This window comes from Leopardus geoffroyi, chromosome C1 (assembly GCF_018350155.1).
Source record: "Leopardus geoffroyi isolate Oge1 chromosome C1, O.geoffroyi_Oge1_pat1.0, whole genome shotgun sequence".
NCBI lineage: Eukaryota > Metazoa > Chordata > Mammalia > Carnivora > Felidae > Leopardus > Leopardus geoffroyi.
Window position 1 is genome coordinate 190068333 of NC_059328.1, and position 8923 is coordinate 190077255.

Genomic DNA, 8923 nt, shown 5'->3' on the forward strand with positions numbered 1-8923 from the left:
TCTATATTTCAATGATAAGTCTTTATATTTGTATAAGAGTACTAAAGCTTTATTGTGATTTTACTTTTTAATAAATATAAAATAACTTCTTTGTCCTGAGTTTTTCTTTGATGATATTTTGACTCCACTTTTTATTTGTTACTGTTTATCATACTTAGACACATATTTTTACATTTTCCCTCATTTGTCAATTTTATATTCAAGTGCTTTGCCTAACCTAACTGTGGCGGCTTAGTGTTTTCCTGCCAATTTGTGTGAGCATTTTACATATGAAAAATATTAATTCTTTGCCTCTTTCTTATAAATATTGTTTCTAATCTGTTTGAATTATAATCCTTAATTTCTATGTGGAGAATTCTTTTTGAATCCAATCTATTAGTGTTTATGCGATTTCTTTTGTTGCTTTTATACTTAGAATATACTTCTCCATGGTTTTTGTTTTTTATGTAAATTTTATAACTTTGCAATTTATATGCAGTTTATTTTGATGTATGCTAAGCTATAGATCTAAACATATTTTTTCCAACTAGGTATCTAAATATTTTGGTGGCATCATTTATTAAATAACTGTTTCCTTTGAGCTGATATGAAATGCTGTTTTTGGTGAATACTAAGGATTGGCTTGCTCAAATTCCAGTCCGACCTCCAAGTGTGCTTTCCTATAATGCAGAAGTGGGAAATCTGGGCTTTCTTGGGCTTTCTGGGCTTTCTTGCAGCTAAGGTTCAGATGTGCCATCACAGGACTTGTGGAATTGCATCAATAGAAAGACATCTGTTTTGCTAGCACAAATTATGGCAGAGGCAGGATAGTCTTAAGTGAGTAGATTCCCGAGCTGATAGCCTCCAACAGTCTCCATGGAAGCTTTTATGATCATGATTGGAACTGTGTAAGGTAGGGTCAGGGAATTGTTTTTAGAAGTCAAAATCTGCTTCTCCAACCCTTCTAAAGATTTTGTAATATCTGGTGACAAATCATTTTCTGGTCAAACTAGAGAGAATGGTTTCTGTTATCTGCAGCTGAACCCTACCTAGTATATTGATTTTATCAAACATTAAATTTTTATATATCCAAGGGCCTCATTCTAGATACATATTCCTTTCCACTGAATTTTTTATCTTTGGACTGGTATAAAATGATCTAATTATTTTAACCTTATAATATGTTTTAATATATGGCAGGACTAGTATAAAAAATATTTATTCTTCTGGATGAACTTTTCTATCACTGACAATTTCCTCATAGTCCTCAGCCCTGTTCCTTGGGGATATTGATTCAATAAGCCGTTTGAAGAAACTGCTCATCTTCTGGTCTGAGGTTCCGGGCTGGGTTCACAGTTTCTTGATAACTCTACTATAATGGTTACAAAATAATTCTAAGATTTAAGGTGAAGATTTTGATAATAAAGTGGAACTTAATTTTCTTTTGGGGGGGGCATTAATTTTCATTACTTTATAACTGCACCCAACAAAACTTTGTTTATATTTTTATATCAAATAACTTATGAAAAGCTAACATCAAAGAGTTATGGGGGCACCTGGGTGGCTCAGTTAGTTAAGTGTCCAACTTCAGCTCAGGTCATGATCTCGCAGTTCTGTGAGTTCGAGCCTCACATTGGGCTGTGTGCTGTCAGCGAATAGCCCGCTTCAGATCCTCTGTTCACCCCTCTCTTTCTGCCCCTCTCCCACTGGTTCTCTCTCTCTCTCAAAATAAATAAACTTAAAAAAAAAAAAAAGTCTCGACACTTCAAAACATCTATAATCCGGAAAATGATCAAAGATTATGTGAGGAGAGGCTGGGTCTAAGATTCTTTGTAATTGCAATCTTTAGGCATAGGAAAATGTAAACTCTCAGAGAATGACATAAAACAAAGCCTCCAAGATAATTTTCTACAAGCCTTTGTTCGTTTGTTTCTTTCTAGACACTTATAAGAGCACTAATCTAGAAGCATATATGAGTTCTGATTTTGACTCTGGCATAGCTACTTTGAACAAAATACTCCACTTCTCTGGGACTTATACTTAGGTTTCCATCCCTAAAATATGGGAATGATAACTCTTCTGGGCAAATCATTGGTTTTCAACCTACCATGTAGGCATAGGCATCGTCTAACCTGTACCATGCCGTACAAATGCGAATTAACACATTATCTGTCTTTTACCTACCTTAGTTATCAAGACCTTCTGCTCTGTCTTCTTCATCTAACTTTTCAGCCATCTCTGATTTTTCTTGACCTATCATGAATCTAAAACAGTCACTCGTTTGCCTTAGTTATCATCACTCATTTAATTTCCTGGTGAACACCACTAACCTTTGCAAGATCATTGCCCTTCTTTTCTTAAGTGGTTCAGCACTCAAGACTGGGGAAAACTCTTGTTATATGTAAATTTTCTATAGCCATTAAAGTCTCCTCAGGATACAACATAGTGATTAAGAAATAAAAATGGACATTGATTAAAAAATATGAGATTAATTTTATATGTCTTAAACTTTCACTGGACTTTTAAAATAAAATGGTTAATGAAAGCTATGAATTACCAGGCTGTCAAATGCTCCTGGGATTAGAAGTAGTAACAGAGGTCTGGGCACTCAATACTGTATTGACTCCAAATCCCAGTGGAATTTGAGGCATGGGGATGTTGAACAGAAAGAACTTGTGAAAATTTGACAATGATTCTCAGGTTCATTTGGAAAAACAATTAGGTACCAATGGATATTTTTTAAAAAGAAAAACAAATCAGAAGCCTTGCCTGGCCAAAATTTCAAGTTTATTATTAAACTATTTAATCACTTTTGTCCTTTGTGCGTTAGGTATTTTGCTTCGTCATGCATAAGATAATTTCATAAAACCTTTGCTAAAGAAAAAATGTATTTTACATGTGCGCGCGCGCGCGCGCACACACACACACACACACACACACAGTATTTAGTTATTCCAGTGAGGAGAATGATACATGGTCATAGGAAGAGACTTCAAAAGTGCAGAAAAAGACAAAGGAAAAACAATGCATCCTTTTAATTTTTTAGATATAGTTATATATATATATATATATTTATTTCAAGAGAGGGAGAGGGTGATCGGGGTAGGAACAGAGAGATAGGGGAGAGAGAATCCCAAGCAGGCTCCGCACTTGTCAGCGCAGAGCCCAGTGCAGGGCTTGAACCCACAAACTGTGAGATCATGATCTGAGCAGAGATCAAGAGTTGGGCGCTTAACTGACTGAGCCACCCGGTGGCCCTGAAGTTTCTATATATTTTTTATTTATACATTAAAAAATTTTTTATGTTTATTTATTTTTGAGAGAGAGAGAGAGAGAGAGAGAGAGAGAGAGAGAGAGAATCCAAAGCGGGCTCCAGGCTCTGAGCTGTCAGCACAGAGCCCCATGAGGGGCTCAAACCCACCAACTGTGATATCATGACCTGACCTGAAGTTGGGTGCTTAACTGACTGAGTCACCCAGGTGCCCCTTATACATTTTTATATAAATATTTAAACATTAATCTCATATACGTGTAATACATATAACTTGCTTTTTGCACTAATTATATCCTAAACATTTTCTCATGATTCCATAGAATCTTTGACTTGTACCTCTAGCAATTGCACTTTGATAGTGCCAGGCTCTACTAAAAGTGTTTTTTTTTTTTTTTTTTTTTTGGCTTAAAAGATGAACATTTATTTTTCTTCTTAAAAACAAAACGCAGATTTTTGTTTTATGCCAGTAGGTGTCATCCGTTCACACAAAGCACAACCCAAGAAACCTAATATAATCTGACTTAACCTCCATAATTTCTAGCAAATTCCAGTGTTGTGTTTTAGCTTATCTGAGCCTTTTGCATGAAAGGCATTAGGTTCTAAATAGAAACTGGAGAAGATGCTACCTTTGCCCTTAGGGTGCTTGCAGAAAAGGAAAGAAGGAAAGAAAGAACAGTTTTAAAATGGAATAAATTTCATAAGCTTGAAGTTATTTTACATCCTAAAAAATATATCAATTACTGGGAGACGGGATTAAAACCTTACTCTGAGTAGCCGCCCAAAAAAGGCCAATGATATTGTCATGTTTTTCTGAAAGAGGGTCACCAATCTTGATCCCGTGTGTAAAATTTGAGATGTGTCAAATATAATGAACTATTTTTAAAATATCAGAAATTTATGGAAAATGTTGTGAAATTTAAACATTATAATTACTAGATTTTTTGGCAACATGTAATAATTTTTAAGCGCTTTCGTATCCATTAGATTTTGGTCCTCACACAAGTCCTCTGAGGTTATAAATAAGTAAACTTCTGTTCAGAGAAGGTAAACATCTTGCTTAGGGCCACACAGCTGGTAAACAATGAAGTGAGGTCTAGAACAAGAATCTTCTGACTTTATATGGATATTTATATGTATTTATTGCCAAGTGAAAGTTGTTCTTTAAAGCAGAGGTTAAAAATTGATAGCCCCTGGGCCAAACCAGATCTTTAAGTGTTTTGTCTGCCTCCTATAGTACAGGATGAAAAAACTTAAGTTTTTAAAATAAGTTGAAAAATTTTAAAATTGGAATATTTTTCATCCAGATGGAGCTTTAAATCTATCTGGAGAAATTCAGAAGATATTGTTCAATTGGACTCCTATTCCATTGTAGCACTGTGCAGCTGGATCTAGTCAGCTGCTTCTCCTGTGTGCTCTCCAGTTTGTCCCAGTTTCCACGACTCCCTATTGCCTTATACCAGGTCCGCTTCATTCATTTGTTCCATCTGCCGGGCCCCTGTATGCATATGAACTTGAGAGTCTTTTGAGTTTCAGTCTTTTGGGAAAGATTATGTACTCATTACAGCAGTGCTATTATGCTTCGAACATTTGTTTTGACAGCTTTCACAATCAGGTTAAGAGTCACATAAGAGAAATTGGGGTGAGTATTTCAACCCACAGAATATTTTAATTGACTGGGCATTATCTGCTTTATCATTTGGGTAGTAGAGTGGATAGAATGAGGGAAGCAAGAGACTGAAGCTTCAATTCTGGGGAGTATCAACATCAACATTTAGGAGGAGAGAGACATGAGAAGAACTGGCAAAGAAGCCCAAGCTGGAAGGGGTCTGAGAGATGGGTGTTAAGAGGAAGATAGCATTGTTTCTGACCATATATGGGGACCGTAGAGGGGCCTTGATGAAATGTTTGAATTAGGAGGCTAAATGTTTCCTTCTGAGAGTTAGACTTTATTCAAGACAGAATAGATCAGAGTAAAGGTATACAAAGTTGTAGCCTAAAAGAACATAATGGCCCTTGGTTCCGATAACTTAATCAGGAATGGGTGGTACTGTTTCAAGATAACGTATGTATAATATCAACATAAAATACTGTAGCACCAAATGATTCAGAGAGGTCACAGAAGGGAAGGATAGAGCATGTTGGTTGGAGTTGGCATTGTGGAGCTCATAGGTGGGAAAAACAGTTTCAATGGAATGATAAAGACAGAAATCAACCTACAGTAGATTCAAGAAGATCTGGAAAGTAGTGAAGGGTAGAGACTAAGTGTGGACATCTCCTTCCTAAGCAAGAGAGTAAGAGATGGCAGAGGTTACAGGGTCTGAGGAAATGTGTTTGTATTCGTGAATGAAGAGATCCTAGCATGTTTATAAACCATAGGAGCCATGGGAAGGTGGTCCAGGGGCAAAGGATGGGACTGGGGACTGGAACCCTGGAAAGACTGAAAGGAAGGAGATGCAGGGAGGTGCTTTATGATGTTTTGAGCAATTACACCATCATCAGAGTGAAGGCCTTGTTTGCCAAGGTGACTAAGTTGGGGTATTTTTGTTAAAAATATCAATAATAACACTTTATAGTCACATCTCACACTGACTGTTTTCACCCTTCCTGGAAATGTGCAATTAGTTTGCTGGGCTTCATGAATTAGTAACTCTCAAATGAGAAATTATTTGGCTGTTAAAATGGAATGTTCTTTTGTTTGCTAGTTAGAGATGGACAAATGATTGGATGAGAGATATATCAGGATAATTATTATATGTATTGAATCAATTTCAGTGTGAAATACAAACATCTTGATACTTTTCTGCCCTCAAATTATGACTCAAGGAGCAAAGTGTTAATTGGTGATTCTTCCTGAGGTCATATTATCCCTTCAAAAGTCCAGAACTATTCACTCATTCATTCAACAAATAGTAATGGAGCTTCTAGTATGCCCCAGGCAACCTGTTCAACATTGCAGATATGGATGCAAAGAAGGTATCTTCTTTGGAATCTAGTTATGGAAGTGGTTGGTAGCGAATGGACCAGGAAAGCCTTCTTTGATGAACTGATGAGTGTGGAAGCAAAGGCCTGAAGAATGGTAGGATGATTTCTTCAGGAGAAGGGAGGCTGGGGTGGTGGGGAGGGGAAGTAGAGACGTGAAAAGAGCTCCTGGCAGTTGAAGGAAGAGTAGCTTGAGAAATTTGAGAAACACCACGTTATTCAATAAGGCTGAAGTGTTCAATGCAGAAGGAAGAAAGAGCAAATATGGCACGAGAGGAGGCTGAACTGGTGCCCTATTGCAACGGGTCTTGTAAGGAGTTTGGGCCGGATCTCAGACTAACAGGAAGCCAGTGGAGAGTGCCAAGCAGAGGAGCAAGATGAATTAGATTTACATTTTACAGGGGCGCCTGGGTGGCGCAGTCGGTTAAGCGTCCGACTTCAGCCAGGTCATGATCTCGCGGTCCGTGAGTTCGAGCCCCGCGTCAGGCTCTGGGCTGATGGCTCAGAGCCTGGAGCCTGTTTCCGATTCTGTGTCTCCCTCTCTCTCTGCCCCTCCCCCGTTCATGCTCTGTCTCTCTCTGTCCTAAAAATAAATAAACGTTGAAAAAAAAATTAAAAAAAAAAAAAGATTTACATTTTACAAAGATTATTTAGCGCTTGTAATGTGGAGACAGATTGATATGGGGCCAGTGTGGGGACAGGAAGGTGCAGAGAGAGATGCTGGAGGCCTGACAGAAGGCAGTGACCCTGGCAAGAAAAGAAGAAAAACAACACGGCAGACAGCCAGGAACTAGAACATGGGGCTCATTGGTGAATTCATGAGGAGCAGAGGGGGCTGACACACAGGCTTCTGGCTAATTAAGTGCCAGGATGGTGGTGCCACTTGGAGGAGAAACCATCTTGATTAGGGACACTTCTCTTTCACTGCTTTTCTACTTTAGATTGGCACACCCAGTTTAGGTGTAGCACAGATAACCTTGCAGGTGCTTTTTAACCCCGTTGTTTGAACTCAAAGGTTCTGGTGTGTGGGCTCCTGTGCACATGCAAATATTGCCTTCAGTAAGTTTCAAGCAAAGCAAAAGAAAGACATTCACCTGTGGAACTTCAAAAAAGTAAGCACACAGACAGCATTACCAACCCTGGTGCCCACAAGTCGAGTAATAATAAACATTCCACTTTTAATGCAACAGACTTTCCACTCCCCACCCTCACTGCTGGCATCTGCACACACAAATCAAAACCGTCTTAAGTCATGGAATAAAAAAAGAAAAAAAAAGAAAAAAAAAAGCAAACAAAAAGTGCTTCCTGTGGGGTGAAGGGAAATTTTTGCCCAGTTTATTTCCAGGCACATGAAAAGTAGTTCTGTATATTTAAAACCACAAGTAATTGTATTCTTAACTGAGATTTTTGAGAAGAGGCAGCACGGACAGGATCTCTCACAGCGGTCTCTGACATAAGGCACATTTACATCGAGGCAAGGCCTGCTCACCTTTAACGTCAGTTATCTCCAAGTGTCTTACAAACAGAGATTGTGTTGTTGGGAAAAAGCAGATTTAGAATAAAAGTGTGCATATCCAGTTGAAATGAGCTGAGCCATACCATGACGTGTGTTAACTTTTCTCCCCTTGAGCTATAGAAACATGGCACCTGATTTTTTTTTTTTTTAGGAAATAAATCTCTTTTGCGTTAAACTATTTTCGAACTTCATCTGGGACCTAAGCACCCTACTCCCGCCAAATTATGAGGCCCCCAAATCATGTTATCAGTGATTTATGGGCAGATAAATGAAGACTGGCATGTGATTAGGATGTGGTAATTAAGAGTGTGGGATTCAGTTTCATTGGCTGGGTTTGATTGGACTCCATTACTTACTGGCTGTGGGAGCCTGCACTAATTACTTACTCTCTAACCCTCAGTTTCCTCATCTGAGAAATGGGAATAATAATGAGATCTACGTCACAAAGAGGCTGTGAGCACTGAAGGAGATCACTCCTGTGAAGTGCAATGTCTGGCACATGGGTAGGTACTCAGTTAAGGTTCATTATTAGATTTCTGCCCTGTTTCCCTCTGTGTAACTGCAGCTGAGTGCTAGAATTTGTGATAGCTTTCATCAGATGAAGTAAGAGCTTTCCAAAGTCAGTTCCAGAGCTAGGCCACAACAAGGTTAGGAAAAGTCAATTATTCTCCACTGCCTCCTCTTTGCTGGAAAAGGACGCCAGTACAATGACGGTGGGTCTGGAGGCATTTCCACTTGATGCGTCAGGGAGCGTGTGGAAGGGAAAGGAAGGAAATCAGGGTAACGGGTCCCCAGTTGCCCAGTGTTTCCTGCTCAGGCTGGCTCAACACTTCAAATAGCTTCTTTCACACCCACTACTGAAGCTGAGGAGCCCTAGAAAAAAGTCTCTTGGGAAATCAGAGATTTAGGTGTGTCACTGTAGGATCAGCCTCGTACCTTACCCTTGGAATCCCTTGGGTCTGGCCGGGTATCCCTAGTTGCTCCTCTGTAGCACCAAACCTGGGTTCTGCTTCAAAGCCTGGACATTGGACTGAAATCTTGGTTGCCCTGACCTACTGACTTCAGCCTCTCACCTGGCTGTCACCTCTGCAGGCTGAGAGTGGCTCCTGCCCCATTACTCCCCAGAAACCCAGCCTGGATCCAGCATCTTGGAAGCTGGTTCAGACTTCTGGATG